General features: G+C 38.0%; 1 protein-coding gene across 5 annotated transcripts in view; it reads left to right on the top strand.

The window, feature by feature from the left end:
• Positions 1-18,232, top strand: part of CDK14 (cyclin dependent kinase 14) — a 542,302-nt gene that overhangs the window by 471,312 nt on the left and 52,758 nt on the right. The window contains exon 15 of one of the 5 annotated variants that reach the window (XM_076006448.1): positions 4,883-5,247. The exons of the other annotated variants lie outside the window; for them this stretch is intronic. The gene's annotated coding sequence lies outside the window, so the exon portion shown is untranslated. Of the gene's footprint in view, positions 1-4,882; positions 5,248-18,232 lie in introns of those variants that run through there. 5 annotated transcript variants of the gene reach the window in all.

Below are 18,232 nucleotides of genomic sequence, written 5' to 3'. Positions count from 1 at the left end.
CCAGCTACTCGGGAGGCTGAGGCAGTAGGATCGCTGAGCCCCGGAGATTGAGGTTGCTGTGAGCCAGGCTGACGCCAAGGCACTCACTCTAGCCTGGGCAACAAAGTGAGACTCTGTCTCAAAAAAAAAATAAAAAAAGAAATTAAGATCTTGATCTGCAGCTAAAGCATAAGAAGAGAGACTAGTGGGACAAAAACCATTATCTTTTCTTGTACATTTTGTTTGTAATGCAGGGTGAAAATAAATTTTGAGAAGAAAATATAAGTTAAGAAAATGAATTTGTGGGATTTCTTTACATGGTGTGTATATGCAAGCATATCTTGGGACCCAAAACCAGCTTATTCATTGACCATTTTACATAAATTATATTCAAATATGTTTATGGATGTGTTTGAATATTTATATACATATATATTTCTGTAAAAAAAAAAACCCAGTTTTTAATTCTCTCTCATTTTCTTTGTGACTTTCCACATGGTACTTCATCATTCAGTAAGCTCTGCCTTTTGAATTGTCTATTTTCCTATAGTTTCCAGTTTCCACCTCCTTTCCATTTCTTTACTTGAAATGTTACCAAAGAGGAGAAAAAAAAGAAAACTGGGGACTGGGGGTTAGGGGGTGTGAAAAGAAGGCAGAGAGAAGAAGACTGCTGAGGGGAAAAAAAGATTTAAATGAGAACTAGAATGAATGCTTCACTTGTTGGCTTTTTGCACAATTACCATACCTTAGGAAATATGCAGGGAATAGTTAATTGCCACTAAATGAGCCTCTTTTAGAGGCAGTGGCAGGCCCAGGGATCTGACTGTCAGAGCTGTGAAAGATATTGAATTGGAAGGCTGGTCTCGGTGTCAGGCAGTAGATGGTCAGCTGGGGTAAGCCAGGCAGAGAAAAGATAGCTGGGTGAGAGTAGCTTCAAACAAGGGAGCCACGTATGGCATTTGCATACTTTTCCTGCAAAGGGGGTTTAATCCAAAGAAAGAAGGAGATTTCAGTATTGTCAGTCAGGCTTTGTTCAGGGTGAAGAGCAGAAGGAAATCAGCTGAAGGGGCCTTTCTCAAAGCCTTGGCCTCAGCCTTGAGGTTGTCCTAGTAAAGTTATGTTCTTGAGGGTTGTTTGCACACTATTGTCTGTTTGAAGATCTTCTAAACCCAGAGGGCTCAAAGTATCCCCCTCTGCCAGCACAAAAGAAGGGAATTTGTGTGGTAAAAATGACTTGTGTTGCAAACTGAACCCAGGAACCCTTTGTTCTTACACAAAATACTCTGAAGTTCCAAGGATGTCTTTTACAGCCAAACTGAGTGAGTCTCGTCCCATCAAAGTGTTTGCAAGCTAGAAAACCGGGTAAAACCAACCTAAACTTGTGTCTTTCTTCGCCAATTCAAAGGTGGCCTTAATATACTTGGCAGAAAAGATGACTCAAAAAAATGGGGCAGATAAAAAACAATTTTTGATTGTCAGAGGTCATTTTTGCTCCTCTTCCTTACAGAATGTTCTGAGATTGAAATGTTTATGTCTAAAGTTGAGGCAAATTATTTGGACCGCTAAGCAGTTCAAGTTTTCTTACCCACCTGGCCAGCCTTACCTTTTGTCTGACAACATGAGCTTCTGATTTTGGTCTGTGCCTAATTTTGAAACTATGACTAATTTTTCTAAAATATGATGTCCTATGTAGTATGTGATGGTCTACTCTTCACCATAAATTTTTCTGATAATCTACACATTTACACTATGTGTGTAATCATCCTGATGTATATGGTCAGAAATCAGGACTTGTTTCAACTTCACTAGTTGCTTTGGGCCTAAATGCCCATAATCCCTGCAGTTCAGGAAAGTATGTACTAAAAACACAGACTCTGAATTTAAAAAAGAGAGCCATATGCTTGTTTATAAGGGTAATATGGGCAGTTCTAAGTGCCTTTCAAATTTATAATCTTTCACATGAAGCTTAGTACTTCAAAAAATGTGGTATCTTAACACATTGTATATATATATTATATATTTATATATTATATACTATACATTTTATATTATGTATCGAATTATATATATATAATTCAAAACATACAAACTGAACATTCCTTGTAACTGGCCAAGTAAGATATACAATAAAACTTGACATCGGAGGTTGGGAAAATATCTATATTTATATTTAGCAATTAATTTAGCTGTAGTTCTTTTTAAATTCAGGATATTGCTTTATCAGTTGTTTTTAATTTTTTTTTATCTTTTTGCTAGAGTTTTGTCTCATTTTGAAATGTTCTTAAAAGATCCTATATAAATGCAAAATAAAAAAAAGTAATGAAAAATCCACTTATCTAAGGGTCTAAAAGAAAACAAAACGTCCGTCTGGGTTTCAAAATAAAGGCAAAACTTGTAACATGTAAAAAGAAAGAGGAAGCTTACTTTGAAATTCACATGAGCCAGCTTCTGAGAGAAAAGTTATGCCCTCTCCATTGATAGAGTAATTAGGAAACCTTTTATCAGGATAATCATATTTTGGGGCTTCCACTGATATCATAACGCTAGTGGGTGTATGGATCACGGGTGAGGTTGGAAGCTAAGACATTGGCAATGGCTAGATAAGAGCTTTCTGAAATTATAAATAAGTAGATAAAATAGTGCTTGCTGCTTTCCTAAATACGTTATTTTTTGTTATGGTTGAGATGCTTGCCTCTGATCTGAGTAAACTCTGCTTTGCTGGAAGTGGTGCATTTCTTTCTCCTGCTTTGCATTTTTCCCTGTGAGAAGCGTGTCTGAATTGGGGGGACCTGAATATACCTCTTTGTTGCTGAGCTTGTCAAGCACAGCGCTGTGTTCTCTTTCCCACCAGGAAGGTCAGGCCGCTGGGGGCCAATCTGTTTTCTGAAATGAACCCTACTGTCTGTCCTCGGTGTCTGACAGATTGAAACAGTTGTCTGTGTTACTGTGTTTTAAATGCTGTTTAAATGCCTGGCTTTCCGGGGAAAAGACAGTATATGTAGGCAGCATGGAAAAAAAATAAAATTCTTTAAGACGTCTGTACTTTGAATATTTATCTAAAAGGCAAATTTAATTAACTTTCTAAGAACATATTTACAGATTCAGGAAGTTAAGTCTACGCACTGGTGCACACACACGCTCATACAAAGATACGCTTTCACTTATGAGTTGTACTTCAAAAGATTTATGTGGTTTTCTTTTTAATTGGAGTAATAAAATTATGAAGTATGGAACTGTTTCAATAGTAGAGTTGTGGAGTAATAGTCTTTTGTTCACTTAGATTTCAGTTTCATGTATTTTGATGAGAGGTATGTACAAAGCCTGAAGAAATTCGTAGTGTGCTGAGCCTCACTTCAATACTCTCCAGATAATTGAGCTAATTAAATCTTTATCAACATTAACACAACTCCAGCATTCCTTGGACAGTGGATAATTATTGCATGAACATGGCAAGCTTAAACTAAACAAATGAAAATAGAGTTCTGGGGAATGGGTATTGAGTTTATTCTTTATTCATCTTTTGATAAGGTTTAATTAAAACTGCCTCTCTCCATTGTGGTGAGAATGAATGTGCTTGTTTTCTTAGTGAAAAGCAAATTATTCACTTCAGCCATGGTTCAATAATCAAAGCCTTTGCAAAGTTTTAGGTTATAGTGTAGCTGTGGGGATATAATTGCTGCAATTCTGTATGAAGGCTTTATCTTTTTTTATTACTTTCTCTTATTTATTTTTGCAGAAAGAAATTTACAAAAGCACACTTTGTCATTTGGTATGGAAGTGTATATGTTTGAAGCCTTGTTATGGGTTTACTGTGGCTAGATTTTTTAAAGGTGTATTTCTTGGAGCCTCTTACTCAAATGAAAGGTGAAAAGGGACACACATTTAAATAGATGGCATTTGAGATGGATTTTTTTTTTAAGTTAGTGAAGAAAGTTCCATAAAACTTTTAAATCCTGTAGCTGCCATTGGACTGGCATAGTGAGTCGACAACCCTAAGAGTGGAAAAGTAGAAGACATTGGAAATTCTTTCTGCTAATACATAATTTGCATTCTCTTTCACTTCCTTTAAATCCACCAGAATTTTTTTCTTTATTGTTCTTTTAAAGGTGAGAGTGGGTGGGACTTTTTTTTCTTAGATTGGTGATAATTTTGTAGCGTGAATAGATTTTATTAGTGACAATTTATTGTTGAATTCATTGTCACGACTGTGCTGTGATATCTTTTCCTTCTTTTCATTTATAAAATGAGAGCTTACAAGGATGTAGGATTTTTTATGGAACCAGAAACAAAAGTACACTGGACCTTGAGTATAAACTGGAAGTAGGGACTCCAGCACAGATAGGATCTCTCTGTCCTTCTCCATCTTTTTGTTGCCTTAACTCTGGTGCACGGGATGGAAAGAAACCAGGCTGACTTGTCCTATGATTTGCCATAAGAAGAAAGAGCGGACCTCACTGTAGGTCAGCATTCCCAACTCCCTACAAAGGGGATTTGCCCTTCTTAGGTCAAGTGGATCAGCCCTACATCCAAATTCTAGGGCCTCCACTCACCACTTCAGACTGCATGTTTTCTTCTTTGATTCCTCTGGGAGGGAGGAAAGGTAGACAGAAGCAAGTGTTTCTTAATCTATGGAATTATTTGGAGGGTTGAGTCATTGAATACAGTGTTTCTTAGCTCCCTTAATGGGTAATGATAACAATCCAGTGGACTGGAAATAGTGTTTTCTAAGTGGACTAGACTAAACGAGAAAGGAAAATGTCTGAGATGATCACATGTAGTAAGAATAAGTACTGTTTTATGAAATTTTTGTTTCAGCCGTGTGTGTGTATATGTTTGTGTGTGTGCATATGCATGTGTACTTCATAAAATAAGTCACTTCATAAAATGCATTTTTTTTTTACAGTGAATTGTGGCCAAAACAAGTTTCAAAGCAGCGACTGCTCCTCAGATCCCCTTCAAGGGCTCTCCCAGGAGCCAGAGGGCTGGGAGGCGGGAACTGGGCCTGGCTCCAAACCCACCACTCTCCCCATCAAGGTGGCTCCACTTTAATCTGTTTTACACTTTATGTTTCCACCTCAGATGTTTTTTAAACAAAGGATGCAGTGGCCAAAAGTTTGAATGAATGATTTCTCAGTTTCCTTCTTGGGATTTTTTGAGCTAAGTATAGTAGTTTCCAGGACCAGAACAGGTATTATTTTGACTTTCTGTTCTAGGGAGAGCTTGGGAAACTATCCAGCCCTCAATCTTTTGGCTTTCTTTCTTTCTTTTCTTTCTTTTCTTTCTCTTTCTTTTCCTCCCTCCTTTCCTTCTTTCCTTCCTTCCTTGCTCCTCTTCTCTTCTCTTCTCTTCTCTTCTCTTCTCTTCTCTTCTCTTCTCTTCTCTTCTCTTCTCTTCTCTTCTCTTCTCTTCTCTTCTCTTCTCTTCTCTTCTCTTCTCTTCTCTCCTTTCCTTCTTTCAAATTGAAATGCAGTTTCCCTACTGAATCCCATACAAACTCTGAGACTTAGCATCTAACCAGGACAAACACTAAACCTGAGTGGACTTTAAACAGTCTTACAATTAAAAAAGAGAAAAGCAGTAAATCCCTCTCCCTGCACTTTTCCTTGTTCAGTTCTTTAGGGAGGGATGAAAGGCAGAGGTGAGCAGTGGCGACATGAGTGGGAAGGATTTGGGCAACTCTTCACATGCTCAAATAAGGTCCTTGGAGAACTGAGGATCATGGGGAGAGGCAAACTCTTTAATAGAAATAAATAGTAAGAGAGCAAAGACTAAATAAGAAAACAAGCTGACTTTCTTAAAAGTGTATTTTATGTAACTTCCCTTGGAAAGTTAAAATAGATTTAACAATTGCTTTTTCTGCCCTTGACATTGAATGAGGGGATCTGTGTGACACAGACTGTCCTGGAGCCGGAACTTTATGTTGAGCTGTTTTGTTTAATTATGAGTTGTGTTGTATCTTTTTGCAAAAAGATGTGAAGCAGTTATGGGCTTCCTTTATTTTGACCTTACATTAATGGACCTTTAATTAGTCATTCATTATGTTAACATCAGCTTTGTTAACAGTAGACTTCATTCATTTCAGGCAGCTCTCTCTAACTCCAGAAGCGGTGTAGAGATTAATATCTTTGGCTAATACCAGCAGCCTGGGCTTTGAGACTGTGCTTTGCTACTTTCCAGCTCTGTGACCCAGTCTTAACCTTTCTAAGCCTCAGTTTTCCCATCTATAATTCAGGACTAGGAATAGTGCCTGTCAGTTCATGAAGATTAAATGGGACAATAAATGTAAAGTGTTTAGCACAGTGCTTGCTTGGTCCATAACACGTGCTCAGTAACTGTTATGAATCCCAAATTTCATGAAGTCTGTGATAAGAAGTAGATTTGAGATTGTTTATGATAACTGTTTTCATGGGGCTTTTCCCAATGCCTTTACCTAAAATTAAAAAAAACAAGACAACCTTGCAATGTAGCAGATTACTTGAACAAATCATTACAGAAGTAAGAGCAAATGGGGCTTAGTTTGGCATGGGTTTTAAAGGGGATGAAGAAAAGGAATTGGTGGAAATTGGGAAAAGAAATGCAAGAGATTTTTTGAATCAGCAAAAAGCACAGACGTAGGACTGTGTTGCATGCAAGGAATGGCAAGAACTTATTTGAGTGAAGCAAAGAAAGTATTAATAATAAAGTCGAAGCAGTCTTTGAGGAAGGTTATTTAGGTTTCATGGTTCTCAATAGGTGGCCGTTCCAAGGAAATCATCAGCGTGACATAATCATGTGGTTAGAGTGGGAGGAGACAGACAGAGAAGAATTAAAATTGCCTCCACTTTGTCAGACTAATTGGCCAGATGGCATCTTCACTGGTGGCCTCAGAGAACTCAGAAGGGATCAGCAGTAAGTGAGAATAATTAGGCCAACTCGGGGGGTGTAAAGTAGAAGTGTCCTTTTGTTGAAGTTGGTATATCAACAGAGAGAGAGAGAGAGAGAGGCAGAGAGAAAATAAAAGCAGAACTGAAGATTTGGGAGCCTTTAGCATGGTAGTGCTTGATGCGATCCACTTAAAGATTCAGACTCTGGATCACTGTTACTGAGCTGAGGCTAGAGGTCAGCACAGACAACAGAGAAAGTAGGGTCACAAGCAAAGGCAGAAATAAGTTACAGGTGCATCCCAGCTACCATCTTCTCCAACCTACATCTATGTTGTCTTTCTCTTTTTTCCAAAACACCTGTGGAGGTTGTAACCTGGAAGCCTTTAACAAATACCATCATTAGCATTTGCCTAAAACAGCATTTTAAAATCTTTATGATAATAATCAACTCTTTAAACTATGTAGTTTACATAAAAATACAGGTTTTGCTGCATCTCATTTTTTTATAAGGAACATTAGGCTATACCAGGCATTCTCTACCCCCAGGGATCAGCTAGGGCTGAGTAGTGGCTGCCTGCTTTAGAAAAGGCTGTGACCTGAAGTTTGCCACAGTCCTTGCTACTCCTTCTTGTCTCCCTGCCACTGAGGCTGAGAAGCAATTGCTATTTACCTTCACCTTTTTTTTTCTTGTTTATCTTATGGTGGAGGAAAAGAAAAGTGAAATATTTCTTATAACCATGTCTCTGTCCTAACCATCATGTGTAAAATTAGCCCAAAGGAGCCTTTTGTTGGAAAAAGAATTGGCAAGAGCACATTTCTCTATATAATAATCTACCCCATATCATGCACTTAAATTGCCTTCTTGGCCCTTATGGAGCTACTGTCATGGAATCTTTTCTCATTGTTTGCTGTTTAATCAGGTTTATTATATTATATTATATTATATTATATTATATTATATTATATCATATATGTTTACCTTCCATTCCCAAGGGAACTATAAAGCTTGTTGAGGTAAAGTTGATCTATTCCATAGCATCTAGCATAATGCACATGAAGTGAAATATTTGCATATAGTTGCTGGGGAACCAGGAACAAAGTGAAAAGAATATAACAAGTTTCCAAGGAAGAAAGATTATCATGAAAATAAATGGCCCAAATGAAAGAGACCCGGAAGACAAATTAGCAAGCATTTATTAAATGCCGACATGTCACAAAGATGGATTTTGTGAGGGACACACAGATACACAAGACATGCTCCCTATTGTCAAGCAGTTTACAATGCAGTAGGTGACATAAAATACAAATGATTATTAGCTCAAGGTAAAATGTGAAAAATATAATTTAAATGCAACAAAAACAGAGTGGGGACAGACCTCACAGAGTCAGGGAATGCTTCATGGAGAAGACTGAGCGAAAGCATCTAAGCTAAAGCTGAAGATAAGGTGAGATATTTATAGTCAGGGATGGGCTTCCAGGAAGGGGTACCAAAAGGGATATAGGAAGCCCAGGATGTGTTTGAAGCTGGACAAGAAATGTAATAGCCTCAACAACAGGGTGCACGGTGGGTACATGGGCAGAAAGGCAGGAAAGAGAGTGTAATCGAAGACCATTTGCTCTAGAGTCAGAACATGCACAAGCCACTTTTTTCCCTTAACCTTTTCTCTTTGCCTCTTATTTCTTTTCTCTTTGCCTCTTATTTCTGCCATGTGATAAAGCACCTCATAAAGCTAATAATAATAATAGTGATAACATCTCACTTATTGAGTGCCTACTGCATGCCAAACACCATGCTGAGCACTGTACATGAGTAATCTCATTTAATCCTCATATAACAACCCTCTGAGTCAGGTGTTCTTATCCGCATTTTGCAGACGAGGAGGCTGAGACATGAGCTGTTCCTTCATGTCCCCAGTGTCCCACAGCTAAGAGGTGGTGGAGCTGCACTTGTAAACTAGTAATATGCCATCTCATTGTCCTTACCACTCGTCTTTTTATTTTCACTTCTGACAAGCCTGTTTTATTTTATATGTTTCAATCATAATCAGTCTAAACCTATGTGATTATTTAGTTGCTAATGTCTAGAGAAACTTTGGCTACCTCTAGAGATAAAATTAAAGATTAAAGAACTACAGTGCCCTCAAAACTCTGTCCAGATTGAGTTAATTAATCTGTAACTTGAACACACCCCAAAGGCCCTATTTAAATACAATTTCACTGTGACTGAGAAGCTGTGGGAACCTTGATTAAAACAGAATGCAGTCAGAAATAAAAAGTGTAAATCTGTCTTTAAAATTCTAACTATGAAAATGTGGCACAAGTGTCACGTTGTCTCTGTTGGTTTTTCAAATTGTATCACACTTATTAACAAAATGATAATGTTCTATATAAATGTCATGAAAGCACAATTGGTCTGAAAACATCTGAGATTTCTACATATGCATTTGTTTTTTAAAAACCTATGCCTAAGATACCATTATTATGGGCCATTTTTGGATGGTATTGGCATTTCAAAAACATTTCTTTCTGGATCAAAAATGCAGTAGGTACAGTCGAATTCAACTACGGCTATAGTCTCTGACCAGTTTTAATAGATCCAGGCAGCTCTGCCTTATTTATGTCAATACAAGGGACAGATGACACAGATAACAGTAGTCATTTAGTTGAGGATGCATTCAGTGTTGGAGCCACAGCTGTGCTATCATAGTAACATCTAACAGTAAAATTAGTTTGTATACCTTAAAATACACGTTTTGGAGCAGAAATTCTAGGACATCCTGATGCCTGGAGCAAGTCCACAAAAAAGAATAATCCACTGATAGATATTTGAGGGCTTTAAAAAACTTATTAAAAGCAAACACTGTGAAGAATCAAAGATAAAACATGCAAGGGAGAGAGGACTGGGAAGAAAATTATAAGCTATTTTCTAGCGTTTTGTTTCTACTATCGGACTTTTAGGTTGTATCCTTATAGTCAGACAGGTATTAGGGACATAGGGCATGGAAAAGAGAAGGAAGGGAGACTGTTCCTTTCTAAATATTTGCACACCGAGAGAGATGGTACCACTCTCCTTTCATTTTCACCTTTTTATTCTTACTTAATTGCCAAAGCCTGTGTGAGGAAAGCCATAGGTGTTTACGACTCAGGTATCAACTGCTCTTAAAAACAAAAAGGATAGGTAGTGAGGGTTCCTAAGAAAAATACGAACTGGGTAAGTCAGAGGGAGGGGTGAGTTATTCTCTTCAGTGTTGTGAGATTTCCTATTGATGTTGATAACCAGTGTATGTGGAGACCTGTTCCAATTGAGCAATCTCACTGCAATCCATATAGTGCCTTATTTCTTTAGACATAGCTTTTTAGAGGGCTGAAATTTAAATTAATAAACCAGCCAGGGCTGCATGCCGACATGACTTGAAAGTTAACTGAAATTTATTGATCTGCAGCCTACAAGCTGTTCTATCCTGCACTGCACACAAGAAAGCCAGTCTTTAAAGTCACTAAATTTTTTTTTTTAATTACCTCAAAAAAGATCTTTTACATCTTTAGACAGTACTGTTGTTTGACTGGAACCTTCTCCCCTCCACCCCTCTTCCCCCAAATTGGGTCATTAGTGACTAAAGTTGACAACAGGGACAGCTAATGCAATGATGTTCATAATCCATGCTCAATTTTCTGCGTTGATGGAGGGGAACAGAGGAAATGGCCTGCCCGACCAGCCACTCTTCAGCCATTGTCCTTAAGGAAGTTCAGTGAGGGGGCATAAATGGCTGTCTTGATGCGAATTTCAAAACGTGGGGATGTAAGTAGATGCTCCTCATTTCCTGTATTAGCCTGTTATGGATCTAGCCCCCCCCAAATTTCCCAGACTACTTACACCTATGTCAGTTTGTCACCAGACACTTCCCTCAAAGAGCCACCTGTTGTTATATCTAAGTCCTTCCTATCTGTGTTTTAAAAGAGCCTTTTAACTTCAAAAGAGTTTGCCTGGCTTTCCTTTTTTGGACATTAAGCACGATGATACTCCATGTATGTCCTTTGCAATTTTATAAACTTTGCCGGTCATTCCTCTCAACTTCTGTTTTTTTCCATGCTGAACAACCTCGTTTTCTACCTTGTTCTGTCTGCCTTGATTTTTCTTTGATTATAAACAATACAAATCAATGAAGTTTTCCCCCCTCTCTTTTTAAAAACAATATTTAGAATATTTTATTTCCCCAGTTTCACTGGACTTTCCCAATCATGTATCTGGCAGGACACAGTAATCAAACATGGATAAATTGGGTAGGTGCAGACAAGCCACTTTGGTACAAGGGTAAGAACATCATCTACTTGTCACCTTCAGGCCCCCATAACAGCTCTGGCCCCATCTCCACCAGTACCTCACTTGGCTCGCGCTCTCTCTCTCTCTCTCTCTCTCTCTCTCTCTCTCTCTCTCTCTCTCTCTCTCTCTCTCTCTCCTCTCTCTCTCTCTCACACACACACACATATGAGTGATCTTATGGTTTTAGGTATTTTATCACCTGACAGAGGCAGATGGATCCTATAGATTTGCTTTTTAAAACAATTTTTTTGCACTCTTTCTCTCCAAGGCAATTTATTTTCTTTCCTTATCTTGTGCTGTTAAGGGGGAAAGATAATTTTTAATATTAAAAAGCTAATGCTGACTACTAGTTACCTTTAACACTTCTCTGATGGAAAATATTGGTTCAACTCATAATTTCCCATCTTTAATCAAGTTCTCTCTCCATGAAGAAACATCCTCCCGAATCCCATGTCAACTCTGTTTTTCTAAACCATCTTTGATGCAGAACCTTGTTGAAGGCTTTTTGAAAGTTTAAATAAATTATATGCCCTGCTTATTTGCCCTCTCAGATAACTCAAAATGATTGGTGAGACAAGCTCTCTCTCCCCAGAAACCATGTTGCCTTTCCCCTAACAGATTATGTTTGCATATGTGATAATTATCTTACACTTTATTTTAGATGCAATCAACTTGCCATATATGAAGTGAGGCTATGAGTTGAGTCCCAGGATCCAAAACTAAACTTATTTTTTCCCTCATAAAAATCTGGATAGGTACATAAATAATCCAGGATAAAAACCAACTGTGAAATTATTTCTCTTTTGTTATTATGATACTTAATAGCTTTAGTTCATCTCATCTATGTTTGTAATTATGCTTAACCTTAAAATTAGTATGTTTAACATTAAAACCATCATCAGGGTATCAGTCAAGAAGTAAAAAAAATACCTAGGGTTAAAAGTTTGTGTATTTGTATCTGTCCACACACGTACATGTGTACACACATATACATACATAATCAATAGCTATCTTTGGATTCTCAGAAACATGTGAATAATAAAATTAAGCTGAACAATATGAAATAAAAAGTATATTAAAAAGGAATTTGCAAACCAGATAACAATGTGCATATAGCTACATTTTACTCACATGGGAATCCTCCATTTCCAGTCCCTCTAATAAGACATGGTGGTAGCTGCTTTGGTGGGTATGAAGTTTGTGATGTAACAGTTAGCGTGATGCCTTTGGGTAGAAAGTGGAGTGGCCCCTGTAAGGATGGCCTGTCCTAGATGTGCAGGCTACAAAGTCAGGTGAGCCATAATGCCCACCCTTAAGGACATGGCATTCCTACAGGGAAGACAGACAGCAGTCGACGGGTCAGGCATGCCCAGTAGTCAGTCCCTCGGGAGCCCTGAAGAGGGTTATATAAATAAGTTTGCTGGTGGGATGCCTTCCTTAAAGGTATTCGTGTGTTTTTTCCATTTCCTCCATGTCAATACAAGTCAACCAATGTTTATTCAAGTCTTGCTGTTTATCGGGCATGGTGGGAGACAAAATACAGCCACTGCCTGTAGAGGGCCCACAGACCAACAGCAAATTTGTCGAAATTTTATATAAAAACATGACATGCTGTATGTGAAAATTTATAATCAGGGAAAATGTGCCCTGTACTGGAAACCTAATGATTTTAGATTACTCTGGATGGATCTATAGTCCTAGCTTGCTAATAATCATATCCATTTAACACTCTGATTTTTGCCCTCTCAAAAAATAATTGTGGTAATATAAGCAAATGGGCCATTTCAACATACTGCGCAGATAGCCCTCAAAGAAGAAGTAGTAATGGATATGAGATGTTATTTAGGTGGGAAGAAACATTGAAAAGAGCTTTATTTCAAAACATTCCTTCCCTCTTCTGAAACCCTTTGCTGAATGTGCTGTTTATATCGGGAGTGTCTTCAAGGGAATAGCACCACCTTCAGCATGTGACAGCCTCATTCTTCGTGCTCTTTCCTCTTTGATTTTCCTCCCCTTCCCACCACCTTCCTAGCATCCCCCGCCCTCCAGTGCCGACACACACAGCATTCCGAGTGTGGAAGCATTCCAAGTGCTGATGGACTGCAAATGGCGTTCTAATAGATTTCAGCAGTTCAAGCTCTTCTCAGTTAGCATGTAGCTAATGCATAAAATGTTAATGCTCCTTAAAAAGAATATATGTTATAGTCTCAGTGCCTTGTCAGACACACTCTAATCTGTTAGCAATTTTAGGCTGACACGAGCTTGTTCTTGGCTGCATATCTGTCTCTACAGTTCTCTCTACTATAGGTTCTGTACAGGTTCAAAGCACAATGATGACATTAAATAGCACATGTTTTGATTTCATTAGCTAGCTCTAAACTGATTTATATGAATGCACTAATTTCTCACCATATATAATTAAATTAGCCATGTGGGTATGTTTTCCTTGCCCTGATACATTCATTTTATTCCACTCCATCCCCACCCCTCCATTTATGGACCCTATGCATCCAGATCTATAGTGGAGGAAAAAAAAATGATTGACTCAGAAAGTAGGGGATTGCAAGTAGTAATTTCATGCTCAGTTGTTGGCTATATGTTGGCTAACAAGGCACCATAGTTTTTATTTGGTGAGGCCTGGTGGCAGGAGATGAAGAATTGTGTAGGGCCCAGCTGCCACGGTTACAGAGCAAGCAGCTTAAAGGGCTTGGGGGTTCCAAGTGTGAGGGGAATTGTTCTCTTCCCAGCAGGTAAGAGATAGATCTAGGCAGAGCCTGTTGTGTTCAAGATGCTGACTGGCCTGGCCAATTCATAAATCCAAAAAATTACAATGTCTTCTGGTCAAGAGGAAGTAGAAGGGACGTTTAGTGGTGCATTTAACCCTTTTAATGCTAGGATATAATACCTCTTGCTTGCTGGCTATTTACAAGGGGACATTTTGTGTTTAAAACATTTCTTTAAAATATAATTGTCCTTTCCAAGTCTCCTTTTAAATTAAAATATAATAGATCAACAGATTATTTAGTAAAATCGAGTCAATCTATTTACTTTTGCTGCTTCTGTATAGTTACAACATTTTTCAGACAATTGGTGATTTTTTTTTTTTTTCATGTTGGTCTAAAAGGACTAGGAAGGCCTAAAATTCATGTTATGGTCGTGTGTGCATGTGTGTGTGCATGTGCCCGCACACACATGTGCAAACGTGAGATCACTAATAAATGTATACAACTTTTTAAACATTTAAACTTTAGTATATAATAATTTTTGGTACGTCAAATGGCCTGGTGAATTTGGCCTTTACTCCATTTATGAAAAGTAGTTTGCTAAGTCAATAAATGTTCTAAAGAGAAACACTAAGGCCAGTGTTTATTCTATTAAGAAAACTGTTTTCAGGCACATTAGATTTACTGTTAATGTGCAAGTCCAAGTGAGCCCATGAGGGACCTCTAGTTGATGAAGTTAGCCCTCTTCTAGTTTCTGTGTGTGCTTAAAGATAATACAGTTGTATCCCATTAAAGAGTATTAGAATTTAAATTTTGATTTGGATATTTCTTTTATATCTTTAATTCAAATTAATTAGGTATTACTGTAATAAATACAGGATTCATATTTATTATTTGCCGCATTGATGCATAAAGCATTTTTACTGTGTTTATGTGAAGAACTCTTTGCTCAGAGACACAGAAGTCATCATTACTATTTCGTATTTAATGTCCTCAGGATTATATATCCCATGAAGCAGACATAATTTATTCTTAAAACTGGAGATCCCTCGAGGGGAATACTCCATGTGTTTCTGCTTTAGTGTTCAGCCTCTTGCTCTCATCCCCTCATGCTCGTACCCCAGTTTTTAGGCCACCTCATAGTTTGGAACTGAGAACTCAAAGTCTCAGTTTCAAAGTGAGTCTGATTTGCTAATAGGTACCAGTCCAGTGGGAGCATCCTCATCACAGAATCCACTTGTTTCAGGTCATATCCCTGATATAGAAGAGGCCTATTAAAAGTGGCTTGTTGCTATTTAAATCCAGATAACGATGAATCTAGCCATGTTTTCGTTCATGCAAAGCATAGCATCACCTGTTAAAGCTTGAGGAAATGTGGTTAGCCTATAAATGGGGGGGGGGGCGCGATCTGAGTTTCTCTAACTCCGGAGTCATCATGGGGTTCGATTTAAAACCATACCTTTTTTTAGTTTTTGTTTTGGTTTTTGTTTCTCTGGGTGATTTCTTTTTTTTTTTTTTTTTTTTTTTGAGACAGAGTCTCGCTTTGTTGTCCAGGCTAGAGTGAGTGCCGTGGCGTCAGCCTAGCTCACAGCAACCTCAAACTCCTGGGCTCGAGTAATCCTTCTGCCTCAGCCTCCCGAATAGCTGGGACTACAGGCATGCGCCACCATGCCCGGCTAATTTTTTTTTATATATATATATCAGTTGGCCAATTGATTTCTTTCTATTTATAGTAGAGACGGGGTCTCGCTCTTGCTCAGGCTGGTTTTGAACTCCTGACCTTGAGCAATCCGCCCGCCTCGGCCTCCCAAGAGCTTGGATTACAGGCGTGAGCCACAGCGCCCGGCCTCTGGGTGATTTCTTAATGCTATTTCAAATAATGTTTGCCATGCTTTTACAATAATCTAAACAAAACCTGGTTTGGAATGACTTCTCTCCTGGATTTCCACATTTGGGTCCAAAAGGGCACTGTTGTTCATTACCCCATAGATAAATAAGAGGAAAAATGCTTCCCTTTTCTCTGCATGTTCTCCCTTTGATCCAGGTTCATGGCTAGATATGTGACGGAATCCACTGATCACTAAATACCTACATTTCATGGTCACTAAGTTAGAGGGAGAGTCTCAGTTTTGCCCACTTATGACGTAATACTATGGCCCATCAAGCTCCAAAGAGAGAAGTAAAGCAGTCTGAAGAAATGGAAATTACGGCCAACATGAGATGGAACAGTCCTTGCAGTATGCAGGCTCAGTTGGAGTTATACCCATGCATTATATAAAACCAAACCTGTGTGTTTGGGATTATGGTGTTCCTAAATGCAACCAGTGGGCTTAGTTGGCTGTTTAAACCAGTCATACTTTCCTCATGTAGTTACAACTTCTCCAAAGCCTCACAGAAAAATTATAGCTCCCCATATACAATACTTATTCATATAGTGTTGTGCCTTATGAGTCATGGTATGATCTTTTGGTCTCCATAAATACATAGCAATTTAAGAGTAATTTAGAATATAGTGGTGAAACATGCCAACTAGAATTACCATTTGGGAATCACATTCTTTTTGTCTCCTCCTTCCCCTTGCCTATTTTATCACTAAATCATAATCTTGTATTATCAGAAATTAATATGATGGGTAAGTATTCCATTATGTTACATTTTCAAGTTTGCTTGTATATATCTCTTAGATATCTGGCAAAGCTAAGTGGATAAAGAACATATTCTTTAGCTTTAACATTCGTTTAATTAATTTCATTTATCTAATCATTTCTGATACTGGTTTTATATTCCATTCATAAGTCAGGTGAAAGTTGTTTCCAGGATTGTCCTCAAATATCTTGTACTTATTTTATGTAAAGATTCACCTATTTCCTCTATAATTAATTCAATAAATGTTTATGGAGTAACTGCTATGTGCTTTGTACTGAGGCTATAATCTTTTATGGTGTTAGGGGTTTTGTTATTTGTTTCTGCCTCCCCAATTTTTTCTTTTTTACAAAATTTGATACATATTTTACTTAACTTTTATAATCAGCTTTTATTTTCCACTCAGTAAATCGTGAACATTTTCTCATGTCATCAAAATCTCTTCTGTCTTAATTGTGTATATTCTCTCATATGGATGTGCCACAGTTATATTTAACCAACCATTGAACTTTAAAGTTGTTTACAATTTTTAGCTGTTATTATTCATGTTGCAGTAAAGACCCCTGTATACAAATCTTTGCATATATTGTTAATTATTTCCTTAAGATAAATTTTCAGAAATTTTGACTCAAAATAAATTTCAGGTTAACAGGTGTGGATAATTAAGGTTGCTGATACATGTCCCCACATGTAAAACACTATTTTAGAAAAGCAAAGTGCATATAGTATGCAGCATGGGTTGGATGAGAGATTCTATAAGAAGCAATTTGATCTGGCACAGAAGAACTGAAATGGCTCCGTCAGATGGCTGGGTTCAAATCCTGGCTCCTCTCACTGTGTAACCTCAGTCAAATAAATTAATCTTTTTGTCTTTATTTCTTCCTGGTGTAATGAGATAATTCATGTGAAGCAATTAGAGCAATGCTTGGCACATAATAGCTGACATTATGGAGTTGTTTCTAATGTTATTACAGCAATAATTTAAGTTTGAAGTGATAAATGCCTAGGTTTAGTCATTGAGAGAAAAATACAAAGATAAATCTTTGACAAATCAGTCATACTCAGTGACTAACTAGCTGTATGGCTGAAGGAGAGACAGAGAGAAACAAAACAACGAGTCAAAGTTTCTAAGCCTAGAGAAGTGGATATTTCAGTAATGGAGGTGGCCTCTGGGTTAGACCACACCGAAGTGGACACAGTGGGCGATGGACACAGGCTAGTTGGTGCCTGTAAGGTTACCAGGTAGTGACTAAGGGGGGGGGGGCATGTCGATTTGGGAATGATCAAAAGTAAACTGTTGCCCTGAAAGTGGGTGGACTCCCAGGAAAAGTGAGGGTTGAGAAAACAGGACTTAGGATCCTAGGCTGCTGGAGGAAAGTGGAGATAAGAAACAGCAAGAAGGAATACAGACCAGCCAAGAATACTGAGAAGATGCCATTCCAGAGGTGGACAGAAGATCAAAACGGTGGGAACCATGGAAGGATAAGTGTCCCAAAGGAGAGGCTAGTTACCAATGCCAAATGGCAGAGAGTTCAGAGGTGATAGGAAGCAAAGAGCATTGCTAATACTAGTTAATAAATTAAAGGTAAGAGAGTTTGAATTTTCTTTGTGTATTCTATGACAGTTCTTTTGTTAATGTTTCTCTTAGCTTCTTAAAACTTTCTTTGTGCATTCCAGTCACTGTATTTCACTGTATTTCCTCG

Source organism: Microcebus murinus, chromosome 9 (assembly GCF_040939455.1).
Source record: "Microcebus murinus isolate Inina chromosome 9, M.murinus_Inina_mat1.0, whole genome shotgun sequence".
In the NCBI taxonomy this organism is placed as follows: domain Eukaryota; kingdom Metazoa; phylum Chordata; class Mammalia; order Primates; family Cheirogaleidae; genus Microcebus; species Microcebus murinus.
Note: the sequence above shows the minus strand (reverse complement) of the source record. Positions and strands in the feature narration are given on the sequence as shown.